Source organism: Pongo pygmaeus, chromosome X (assembly GCF_028885625.2).
Source record: "Pongo pygmaeus isolate AG05252 chromosome X, NHGRI_mPonPyg2-v2.0_pri, whole genome shotgun sequence".
Taxonomy (NCBI): domain Eukaryota; kingdom Metazoa; phylum Chordata; class Mammalia; order Primates; family Hominidae; genus Pongo; species Pongo pygmaeus.
Window position 1 is genome coordinate 89107240 of NC_072396.2, and position 13556 is coordinate 89120795.

Here is a 13556-nt window from a genome sequence, read left to right on the forward strand (position 1 = left end):
GTGTGCCTGTATGTGAAGAAGCTACCAAGACTTAGGAAATAATGACTAGAAAGGAGCAGGCTGGCAATTTTTGGAGTTCTCATAGGGATGGTAATGTTTTGTGTTCCACTAACCAAACCAGAGTGAAAAGCTCTCCTGATATAGAGGCCATCAGATAGATACCACAGAATATTGCCTTAGTAGTGGGATAAAATTAGCCTCAAAGTACAGGTTATTCTCAAAGAGTTTAAAAGCAAGGCTTGAATGTATTAAATTGTTTCCAAATAATTTCATCTCAGAACAAAACTCCAAATATTTTGTCATACCCTAGCAAAAATCTAAAACTCAGCAATATAAAATCACAATTCATGGCATTCACTGAAAAATGAATAGTCATGCAATGGACGATATGACTAATAATGAAGAGAAATATAAATTAGTAGAAACAGACCAAGAGACAATACTGATAAAAAAATTAGTAGGCAAATGTGCATCTATTAGAAACATACAAAATATACAAGGTATATTCAAGAAGTTAGAGGAAAGCATGAACACAGTGAGGAGAGAAATAGAGAATATAAAAAAGATCCACATTGGACTACTAAAGATTAAAAAAATTAGATGGAATTAACAGCAGATTAGGCACTGCATTAAAAAAAAACCAACAAATTAACAGCAGATTAGGCACTGCATTAAAAAAAGACCAATAAATTTGAATACATCAAGATAAATAATCTAAAATAAAACATAAAAGAAACGGAAAAAAATGAATGCAGCATGAAATAACTGTGGAAAATATCAAATGTCCTTATATATGTATAATTAAAGTCCTGCAGGATTGGTGGCAGAAAAAAATAATTGAAGACATAATGACCAAATTATTTCCAAGTGTGATGTAAAGCTATAAACACACGTATCCAAGAAGCTCAGTGAACGCGAAAAAAAGAAACATTAAGAAAACTACAGAGAGGCACATCATTGTCAAATTGCTGAAAACCAGTGAAAGAGAATCTTAAACACAGCCTCAGAGAAGAAAGGACATTATTGAAAGAACAAAAATCATACGATTAACAAAAAACTTCTCAGTCACAATGAAAGTCAGAAGACAGAAGAGCAATATTGTTAAAAGTACTTTTTAAAAAAAAAATGTAAAAAAATCTCCTTAAGCTGATAAGTAACTTCAGCAAAGTCTCAGGATACAAAATCAATGTGCAAAAATCACAAGCATTCCTATACACCAATAACAGACAGAGAGCCAAATCACGAGTGAACTCCCACTCACAATTGCTTCAAAGAGCATAAAATACCTAGGAATCCAACTTACAAGGGATGTGAAGGACCTCTTCCAGAACTACAAACAACTGCTCAAGGAAATAAAAGAGGACACAAACAAGTGGAAGAACAGTCCATGCTGATGGGTAGGAAGAATCAATATCGTGAAAATGGCCATACTGCCCAGGGTAATTTATAGATTCAATGCCATCCCCGTCAAGCTACCAATGACTTTTTTCACAGAATTGGAAAAAACTACTTTAAAGTTCATATGGAACCAAAAAAGAGCCCACATTGCCAAGAAAAACCCAGCCAAAAGAAAAAAGCTGGAGGCATCACGCTACCTGACTTCAAACTATACTACAATGCTACAGTAACCAAAACAGCATGGTACTGGTACCAAAACAGAAATATAGACCAATGGAACAGAACAGAGCCCTCAGAAATAATACCACACATCTACAATCACCTGATCTTTGACAAACCTGACAAAAACAAGAAATGGGGAAAGGATTCCCTTTTTAATAAATGGTGCTGGGATAACTGGCTAGCCATATGTAGAAAGCTGAAACTGGATCCCTTCCTTACACCTTATATAAAATTAATTCAAGATGGATTAAAGACTTAAATGTTAGACCTAAAACCATAAAAACCCTAGAAGAAAACCTAGGCAATACCATTCAGGACATAGGCATGGGCAAAGACTTCATGACTAAAACACCAAAAGCAATGGCAACAAAAGCCAAAATTGACAAATGGGATCTAATTAAACTCAAGAGCTTCTGCACAGCAAAAGAAACTACCATCAGAGTGAACGGGCAACCTACAGAATGGGAGAACATTTTTACAATCTACCCATCTGACAAAGGGCTAATATCCAGAATCTACAAAGAACTCAAACAAATTTACAAGAAAAAATCAAACATCCCCATCAAAAAGTGGGCAAAGGATATGAACAGACACTTCTCAAAAGAAGACATTTATGCAGCCAACAGACACATGAAAAAAATGCTCATCATCACTGGCCATCAGAGAAATGCAAATTAAAACCACAATGATCTCAGGCCACTTACAATGGCGATCATTAAAAAGTCAGGAAACAACATGTGCTGGAGAGGATGTGGAGAAATAGGAACACTTTTACACTGTTGGTAGGACTGTAAACTAGTTCAGCCATTGTGGAAGGTAGTGTGGTGATTCCTCAAGGATCTAGAACTAGAAATACCATTTGACCCAGCCATCCCATTACTGGGTATATACCCAAAGGATTATAAATCATGCTGCTATAAAGACACATGCATACGTATGTTTATTGTGGCACTATTCACAATAGCAAAGACTTAGAACCAACCCAAATGTCCATCAATGATAGACTGGATTAAGAAAATGTGGCACATATGCACCATGGAATAACTATGCAGCCATAAAAAAGGATGAGTTCATGTCCTTTGTAGGGACATGGATGAAGCTGGAAACCATCATTCTCAGCAAACTATTGCAAGGTCAGAAAACCAAACACCACATGTTCTCACTCATAGGTGGGAATTGAACAATGAGAACACTTGGACACAGGTTGGGGAACATCACACACTGGGGCCTGTTGTGGGGTTGGGGGAGGGGGAAGAGATAGCATTAGGAGATATACCTAATACAAATGATGAGTTAATGGGTGCAGCACACCAACATGGCACATGTATACATATGTAACAATCCTGCACATTGTGCACACGTACCCTAGAAGTTAAAGTATAATAAAAACTTTTTAAAAATGACCAGCTTACTCTCCTATACACAACAAAAATATTTTTGAATAACAAAGAATTGATAAAGACTGTTTTCAGACTTAAAAGGCCAAAAGAAGTCTTCACCACAAAAGAAGCATGATAAAAAATGTTAAAAGAAGTTTTTAAGGCAAAGGGAAAATGATACAAGATAGAAATTTGAATTTGATCAAAGTAATACATAGCACCAGAAAAGATAAATTTGTAGGTAAATTTACATTGTTTTTCTTAATGTTAACATTTCTTTAAAAGATAGTTGGCTGTTGAAAACAAAAATAATAATGTATTTAGGGGCTAATAATATATGTAAAAGAAGTATATATGATAAAAATAGTAAAAGTCATATTAGTCATATGAAGGGGAAATGGAAGTTGATTATTACAGAGTTGTTATGCTACATGTGATGGGATATAATATTACTGGAAGTAGGCAGTGATCACTTAAAGAAGAATATTATGAACCCTACAGCAATCAAAAGAAAGAAGTATACCTAATAAGCTAATAAAAGAGGTTAAATGAAACATGAAGAAATAATTCATCCAAAAGAAAAGAGGAGAAGAGAAAGAAAGAAAATGTGAGGTAACTAGAAAACAAATAGCAAGATAGTACCTTTAAATCTATCCATATAGATATGTATGGCCTAAACACTCCAATTAAAAAACAAAGATTGTTAAATTAGATAAAAACTCAAGACCCAACTACATATGCTATTTACAAAAACCACACAATCCTTAACACTTTAAATACAAACAAACTAATAGAGTAAAAGGATGGAAACATATGTACCATGCAATTTCTAATCAAAAGAAAGTTGGAGTAGTTATATAAATATCAGATGAAGTAGCCTTCAGAATAAGAAGCATTAGTGCAGATAAAGGGTGATTTTATAATGATAAAGGTGTCAATTCATCAACAAAATGTAGCAGTCCTAAATGTTCATTCATCAATAAAACATAACAATCCTAAATGTTTATGTACCCTCCCAGCAGAAATTCAAAATATATGAAGCAAATACTGATAGAACTGAAAAGAGAAATAAACAAATCCACAATCAGAGTTGGAGATTTTGGCATGCCTTTCAAGGTAATTGATATAAGTAGAAAGAAATTAGTCAATATATAGATGAAATCCCCAAATATGTGGAAACCAAAAAATTTAAATCTAAAAAACCTGTAGATCCAAGTACAAATTAAAAGGGAAATTAGAAAATATTTTGAACTGAATGCAAATGAAAATATAACTTATCAAAATTGTGGGATGCAGGTAAAATAGTGCTTAAGTAGAAATTTACAGCATTCAAATTTTACATTACGAAAGAAGAATGGTCTAAAATCAATGACCTATGTTTCCATGTTTTGAAACTGGAAAAGAAACAGAAAAGTAAGTGGAAAATAACATAAGAAAAAACAAAGATAGGAGAAGAAATTAGTGAAATAGGAAAGAGAGAAACAGTATAGGAAAATCAATTAAATTGAAAGTTGGTTCTTCAAGTATATCACTAAAATTGACACAACTCTAGTCAGACTGGTTAGCAAAGAAAGAGAACATACAGTTTACCAATATCAAGAAAGAAAGAAGGGATATCCCTATAGGTCCTACAGTCTTTGAAAGAATAATAAAGAAATATTGTGGCAATTTTATGCCAAAAACTTGGCAATTTAGATGAAATGCACAAATTCCTCAAGAGACAGAAACTACAAAAGCTCACTCAAGAAGCAATAGATAATCTGAATAAGTATGGGTCAATTTTTAAAATTGAATTTACAATTAGATGCTTTCACACAAAGTCAACTCCAGTCCAGGATGACTTTACTAGTTAACTCTACCAAAAAATTAACAAATAAATAATATCAATCTTACATAAACTCTTCCAAAATATAAAATAGTAGGGCATACTTCTCAACTCGTTCTATGAGGTCAGCATTACTCTGGTGACAAAGCAGTCAGAGGCATCATGAGAAAAGAAATGTATAGGCTAATATCACTAGTAGAATACAGGTGTCAGATCCTTAACAAAATTTTAGCAAATTGGATCTAGCAATATATAAAAAGGATACTACATTAATCCAGCATAATTTATCCCAGTAACAAAAGTTTGGTTTAATATTCAAAAATCAACAATTCATCATTTTAACAGATCAAACAATAAAAACTTATGTTCGGGTTTGGGATTTTAAGAATGGAGAAATAAGGATTTTGACAGACACTCTCTACGATAAAACAATGATTCAATGATTTCACTGGTGAAAATTACATATTTTTAAAAAATTAATCATTTTAAGTCTCTGGAACTCATTTAAGGGAGGACAGCAAATAGAAAAATATTCAAGAAAATCTACTAAATCTTGTTAAGAACATTGAAAGTCTATGATATTTGAGCCATGACTTGCTTCATCCAACTACCTCCTGCCCCTCAGCTCCTGTTTCGGGCAAGAGTGGTTGAGAAGTCGTACTCTCTTCCTCTACCCTGTCCCCGACTTGTAGAATGGAAACTCTATACCAGACATTGCAGGCTGAAAATATTGGGTTCCTGATCAACTCCATCCAACATACTCCTTGGTCAGAGATTCTACAATGAGAGGAGCAAGCCAAGGAGACCATAGACTGCCACCTCCCCTCAATGCCCACTGACAGAACAGAGATTGTCACTGGAAAAAGTGGGTACCTGCCCCAGTTCTGGTGCAGTGGCACAGGGATTCTTCCCAGGTTGAAAGGCAGTGATATGGTTTGGCTGCCTCTCCACCAAAATCTCAACTTGAATTGTATCTCCCAGAATTCCCGTGTGTTGTGGGAGAGACCCAGGGGGAGGTAATCAAATCATGGGGGCGGGTCTTTCCCATGCTTTTCTCTTGATATTGAGTAAACCTCATGAAATCTTATGGGTTTATCAGGGATTTCCATTTTTGCATCTTTCTCATTTTCTCTTGCCACCGCCATGTTAAGAAGTGCCTTTCACCTCTCGCCATAATTCTGAGGCCTCCCCAGCTATGTGGAACTGTTAAGTTCAATTAAACCTCTTTTTGTTCTCAGTTTCAGATATGTGTTCATCAGCAGCATGAAAACGAACTAATACAGGCAGTCTATAAGTACAAATGCTATGCAGCTCTGTGTGATGGGACTGACTTCATTTGGAAGAGATAATGTAAAAATCCACATCTAAGAATGTTGCTGAAAATAACGGTGGACTTGGTGGAGAGCAATTAAGAGGAGGCTGGAGGCTCTAGAATACAAGCAAAATGGCAGAACAGCCTGAAGATAAATAGGGAAAGAGATGGCTAAAAAGAGTCCTCCTGGGACTCTTTTATGGGAGTCAAGAAAGCTATGCACATGTGCTAGGCCGCAACCACTCAGGCGCATGTAGAACAGAAAGTGGGGGAAGAAATGAAAGCATATCACAAGCTGGACAGACCATCAACACAGGTCACATGACTCACTGGCGCAAGGGGCTTAAATGTAACCTCTAACAAATTGTTGAACAAAAAGTTGCTCTGGTCCAGGGGCAATTCCTAGGAAACCAAGCTAAAAATAAAATCAGGTTCATACATGGCAGTCTGGACAACCACGTGCATGCCCAAGGCTGCACGCTCTCATGTGCAATCACGGAGGGAGCTTCCAATACACTAGTCTCTGGCCGAATGTGGGTCAAAAAAATGCAAATATCCTGAACTGCAATGGCAGCTCCCAAGCCACACATATATCCAATAGTGTAAAAATATAACTGGGTAAGGTGTCATAAGCACAACTTTTTACCACTAGTTGGCTTATTCAAGCCCGGGGGCATTCCCTGGGTAGTTCAGTCAGAAGGGAAAAAACAAACAAACAAAAAAACTAAAACCAAAACAAACAAACAAAAAACCAAGAGAAAAAAATCTGAACAGGGACAACATTAGAAGATAAACAATTTGGAGAAAACAAAAGACTTTGAAGAATTAGTTTAGAGAAAGTACTAAGTACATAATCACGCAAACAACCCCTAGCAAGAGGTGGGGGTATGGGAACAGGGATCAGTATCCAGAGTTGCTACAGCATATTATTCAAAATGTCTAATTTTCAACAGAAAATTATAAAACTTGCAAATAAAGAAGAAATGCTGACACATAAAGGGAGGGAGGAAAGCAGGCAATATAAAATAATTTTTGTATTTTATTTATTTTTCAACTTATATTTCAGAATAAGGCAGTACAAGCGCAGGTTTGTTACAAAGGTTTACATGATGCTGAGGTTTGTGGTATGAATGATCCTATCACCCAAGTAGTGAATATGGTACCCATAGTTTTTCAGCCCTTGCCTGCCGCCATCTCTCCACCCTTCAATAGTCCCCAGTGTCTACTGTTCCAATCTTTATGCTCATGAGTATCCCATGTTTAGCTCCCACATTTAAGTGAGAAAATGCACTATCTGGTTTTCTGCTTCTGTTCGTTTTATATAGGATAATAGCCTCCAGCTACATCCATTTTGCTTCAAAAGACATGATTTTTTTTTATGGCTGCACAGTATTACATGGTGTATATGTACCACATTTTCTTTTTCCAGTCCAACACTGATGGGCACCTGGGTTGATTCCATGTTTTTGCTATTTTGAAATAACACTGCAATGAACATGCAGGTGCATGTGTCTTTGGGTAGAATGATTTTTTTTTTACTTTGGGTATATACCCAGAAATGAGAATGCTGGGTCAAATGGTAAACTCGTAGTTCTTTGAGGAATCTCCAAACCGCTTTCCACAGTGGCTGAACTAATTTACATTCCTACCAACAGTGCGTAAGCATTCCCTTTGATCTGCACCCTCACCAGCATCTGTTGTTTATTGACTTTTTAATAATAGCCATTCTAACTGGTGTGAAATGGTTATCTCATTGTGGTTTTAATTTTCATTTCTCTGATCACTAGTGATGATGAGCATTTTATTCATGTTTGGTGGTTGCTTGTATGTCTTCATTTGAGAAGTGTATGTTCATATCCATTGCCCACTTTTTAATGATTTTTTTGCTTGTTGATTTAAGTTCCTTACAGATTCTGCATATTAGAACTTTGTCAGATACAGAGTTTGTGCATATTTTCTCCTATTTTGTAGGTTGTCTGTTTACTCCCTTGATATTTTCTCTTGCTCAGCAGAAGCTCTTTGGTTTAATTAGATACCATTTGTCAGTTTTCGCTTTTGTTGCCGTTGCTTTTGACATCTTCATCATTAAATCTTTGTCCATGCCTATGTCCTGAATGGTAATGCCTAGATTGTCTTCCAGGAATTTTATAGTTTTGGAGTTTACATTTAAGTCTTTAGTTCATCTTTAGTTTATTTTTGCATATAGTGTAAGGAGGGGTCCAGTTTCAATCTTCTGCATATGGCTAGCCAGTTATCCTGGCACCATTTATTCAATAGGGAATTCTTTCCCCATTACTTGTTTTTGAAAGCTTGGTCAAAGATCAGATAGTTATAGGTGTGTGGCCTTATTTCTGGGTTCTCTATTCTGTTCCATTGGTCTATGTGTCTGTTTTTGTACAAGTACCATGCTGTTTTGGTTAGTGTAGCCCTGTAGTATAAATTAAAGTTAAGTAGTGTGATGCCCCCAAGCTTTGTTCTTTTTGCTTTGTATTGCCTTAGCTATACAGCTCTTTTTTCATTCCATATGATTTTGAAAAGTTTTTTTGTAGTTCTGTGAAGAATGTCAAAGATAGTTAAGTGGAAATAGCATTGAATCTGTAAATTGCTTTGTGCAGTATGGTCATTTTAACAATATCGATTCTTCCTATCCATAAGCATGGAATCATTTTCCATTTCTTTGTGTCATCTCTGATTTTTTTTTTTTGAACAGTGTTTTGTAGTTCTACTTGTAGAAATCTTTCACCTCCCTAATTAGCTGTATTCCTTTTTGTGGCAATTGTGAATAGGAGGTCATTTCTGATTTGGCTCTCTGCTTGACTTTTGTTGGTGGATAGGAATGCTAGTGATTTTTGCACATTGATTTTGTATCCTGAGACTTTGCTGAAGTTGTTTATCAGCTTAAGAAACTTTTGGACTGAGATTGTGGAGTTTTCTAGATATAGGATCATGTCATCTGCAAACAGGGATAGTTTGACTTCCTCTCTTCCTATTTGGATGCCTTTATTTCTTTCTCTTGCCTGATTGCCCTGTTCAGTACTTGAATGTTCAACATTCAATACTATGTTCAGTAGGAGTGGTGAGAGAGGGCATCCTTTTCTTGTGCTGGTTTTCAATGGGAATGCTTCCAGCTTTTGCCCATTCAGTATGATGTTGGCTGTGGGTTTTTCACACATGGCTCTTATCATTTTGAGGTATGTTCCTTCCATACCTAGTTTATTGAGAGATTTTGACATAAATGGGTGTTGAATTTTATGGAAAGCCTTTTTTGCATCTATTGAGATAATCATGTGTTTTTTTGTCTTTAGTTGTGTTTATGTGATAAATCACAGTTATTAATTTGTATATGTCTAACCAACCTTGCATTCCAGGGATGAAGCCTACTTGATTGTGGTGGATAAGCTTTTTGATGAGCTGCTGGATTTGGTTTGCCAGTATTTGTTGAGGATTTTTGCAATGATGTTCATCAAGGGTATTGACCTGAAGTTTTCATTTTTTGTTGTATCTCTGCCAGGTTTTGATATCAGGATGATGCTGGCCTCATAGAATGAGCTAGGGAGGAGTCCCTCTTCCTCTATCTTGTGGAATAGTTTCAGCAGGAATGGTCCCAGCTCTTCTTTGTACATTTGGTAGAATTCAGCTGCGAATCTGCCTAGTCCTGGCCTTTTTGTTGTTGTTGTTTGGCAGGCTATTTATTACTGCCTCAATTTCAAAACTCATTATTAGTCTGTTAAAGGATTAAATTTCTTCCTGGTTCACTCTTGGGAGGGTGTATGTGTCCAGGAATTAATCCTGGACACAGCAAAGGAAACTGTCAACAGAGTAAACAGACAACCTACAGAATGGGCAAAATGTTTTTGCAAACTGTGCATCTGACAGAGGTCTAATATCCAGCTTCTGTAAGGAACTTAACAAGTTTACAAGAAAAAAAAACAAACAACCCCTTAAAAAAAAAAAAAGACAGCAAAGGACATGAATAGATACTTTTCAAAAGAAGACATATATGTGACCAACAAGCATATGATAAAAAGCTCAACATCACTGATCATTAGAGAAATGCAAATCAAAACAACAATGAGATACCGTCTCACACCAGATTGACTATTATTAAAAAACCAAAAATGACAGATGCTGGTGAGGTTGTGGAGTAAAATGAACACTTATACACTGTTGGAGGTGTGTAAATTAGTTCAGCCATTATGAAAGTGTGGCAATTCCTCAAAGACCTAAAGACAGAGATACCATTCAACACAGCAATCTCATTACTGGGTATATACCTAAAGCAAAATAAATCATTCAATTGTAAAGATGCATGCATGTGTATGTTTGCTGCAGCACTATTCACAATAGCAGACATGGAATCAACCTAATGCCCATCAATGATAGGCTGGATAAAGAAAACATGGTACATGTACACCATGGAATACTATGCACCCATAAAAAGAACAAGATCATATCCTTTTCAGGGACATGCATGGAGCTGGAGGCCATTATTCTTAGCAAACTAACACAGGACCAGAAAATCAAATACTGCATGTTCTCACTTAGAAGTGGGAGCTAAATGATGAGAACACATGGACATGTAGAGAGGAGCAACACACACTTGGCCTTTTAGAAGGTGGAAGGTGGGAGGAGGGAGAGGATCAGGAAGAATAACTAATGGATACTAAGCTTAGTACATGGGTTACAAAATAATCTGTACAACAAACCTCTGTGACTCATTTACCTATGTAACATATCTGCACTTGCACCACTGAACATAAAATAAAAGTTAAAGAAGAAAAAACAGGCCAGGCATGGTGGCTCATGCCTGTAATCCCAGCACTTTGGGAGGCCAAGAGGCAGATCACTTGAGGTCAGGAGTTCAAGACCAGCCTGGCCAACATGGTGAAACCCTGTCTGTACTAAAAATACAAAAAATTAGCCGGGAGTGGTGGTGCATGCCTGTAATCCCAGCTACACTGGAGGCTGAGGCAGGAGAATCGCTTGAATCTGGGAATCAGTGGCTGCAGTGATCCAGGATCATGCCACTGCACTCCAGTCTGGGTGACAGAGCAAGACTCTGTCAAAAAAAAAAAAAAAAAAAATGAAGAAGAAGAAGAAGAAGAAGGAGACAGAGAAGGAGGAGGAGAGGAACATTTAAAAAGAATTAAAGAAAATGCTACTGAATTTTTACATTAGTTTTGTATTCTGAAACTTTACTGAAGTCATTTACTAGGTCTAGGAGGCTTTTGGTGGAGTCTTTAGTCTTTTCTAAGTATAGAATCCTATCAGCAAGGAGAGACAGTTTGACTTCTTTTCTTAATTGGATGCCTTTTATTTCTTGTTCTTGTCTGATTGCTCTGTCTAGGACTTCCCATACTATGTTGAATGGGAGGGTTAGAGAGAACATCTTTGTCTTGTTCCAGTTCTGAAGAAGAATGTTTCCAGCTTTTGTGTGTTCAGTATGCTATTGGCTGTGGGTTTCTCATAGATGGCTATTATTATTTTGAGGTATGTTTCTTTGATGCCTAGTTTCTTGAGGATTTTTATCATGAAGGGATGTTGGACTTTATTGATAGCTATTTCTGCATCACTTAAGATAATCACATGTTCTTTTGTTTTCAATTCTGCTTATGTGGTGAATCACATTTATTGATTTGCATAAGTTGAACCAACCTGGAATCCCAGGAATAAAGCCTACTTGAATGTGGTGAATTAACTTTTTGTTGTACTGCTGGATTGAGCTTGCAAGTATTTTGTTGATGATTTTTGTGTTTATGTTCGTCATGGTTATTGGCATGAAATTTTCTTTTTTCATTGTGTTTATGCCAGATTTTGGTATCAGGATAATGCTGGCTTCACAGAATGAGTTAAAGAGGACTCCTTCCTCCTCTATTTTTGGAATAGCTATGGTAGGATTGATAGCAATTCTTCCTTGTATGTCTGGTAGTATTTACCTGTGAATCCTTCTGATCCAGGGCTTTTGTTGTTGTTGTTTCGTAGGAGTTTTTCAATTACTAATTCAATTTTAGAATTCATTATTTGTCAGTTCAAGTTTTCACTTTCTTCCTGGTTCAATCTTGGAAGGGTATGTGTTTTTATGAATTTATCCATTTCCTCTATATTTTCCAATTTGTGTTATAGAGGTTTTCATAATAGTCTGAGGACCTTTTGTATTTCTGTGGGATTGGTTGTAAAGCCATCTTTTTTATTTCTGATTATGCTTAGTTGAAACTTATCTTTTTCTTTGTTAATCTAGCTAGTGTTCAATTTGTCTTTTTTATTCTTTTGAAATACCAACTTTTGGTTTCATTGATCTTTGGTATGAACTTTGCATCTCAATTTCGTTCAGTTTTTTTCTAATTTTAGTTATTTATTTTCATCTGCTATCTTTGGATTTGGTTTGTTCTTGTTTTTCTAGTTCCGTTAGGTGCAATATTAGATTGTTAACTTGAGATCTTTCTAACTTTTGTTGTAGGTGTTGAGTGATGTAAACTTCCTCTTAACACTGCTTTGGATGCATCCCAAATATTTTGATATGTTATTTCTCTATTTTCATTAATCTCAAAGAAATTATTTTTTATTTCTTTCTTGATTTTGTTGTTCACCCAAAAGTCATTTGGGAGCAAGTTGTTTAATTTCCATGTAATTGTGCAGTTTTGAGATATCTTCTTGGTATTGATTTCTATTTTCATTGCACTGTGGTCTGAGCATATGCTTGGTATAATTTTGATTTTTTAAAATATATTGAGGCTTACTTTATGGTCAAGCATATGCTCAATATTAGAATATGTTCTGTGTGCAGCGAAAGTGTGTTTTGTGGTTGTAGGGTGGATGATTCTGTAGATGTCTATTAGGTCCAGTTGGTTGAGTGTCAAATTTAAGCCCCAAATTCCTTTGTCAGTTTCCTGCCTCAGTGATCTCTCTTATGCTGTCAGTGGGGTGTTGCAGTCTCCCATTGTTATTTTGTGGTTGCCTAAATCTTTTCATAGGTCCAAAAGAACTTCTTTTACAAATCTGTTTGTATGCAGATGTTATGCTCCAATGTTGGATGCATACATATTTAGGACAGTTAAGTCTTCTTGTTAAATTGAACCCATTATCATTATGTAATGCCTTTCTTTGTCTTTCTTGATTGTTGTGGGTTTAAACTGTTTTATATGATATGAGAAGAGTAACCCCTACTCTTTTTTTGTTTGCCATTTGCATGATAGATCTTTCTCTATCCCTTTACTTTGAGTCTGTGGGTGTCACTGCCTGGGAGATGGGTCTCTTGAAGACAGCAGACAGTTGCCTCTTGTCTTTTTATTGAACTTACCACTCTATGTCTTTTAAGTGGGGCATTTTGACTTTTTTACATTCAAGGTTAGTATTGATACGTAAGATTTTGATCATGTCATCTTGTTGTTAGCCGTTTGTTGTGTAGCTTTGGTTGTGTAGT

The 13556-nt window shown here is 36.0% G+C and overlaps 1 protein-coding gene across 3 annotated transcripts in view; it reads right to left on the reverse strand.

Annotated features, from left to right (window-relative positions):
• POF1B (POF1B actin binding protein) overlaps positions 1–13556 on the reverse strand; it is a 436069-nt gene that overhangs the window by 5603 nt on the left and 416910 nt on the right. The window lies entirely within an intron of this gene.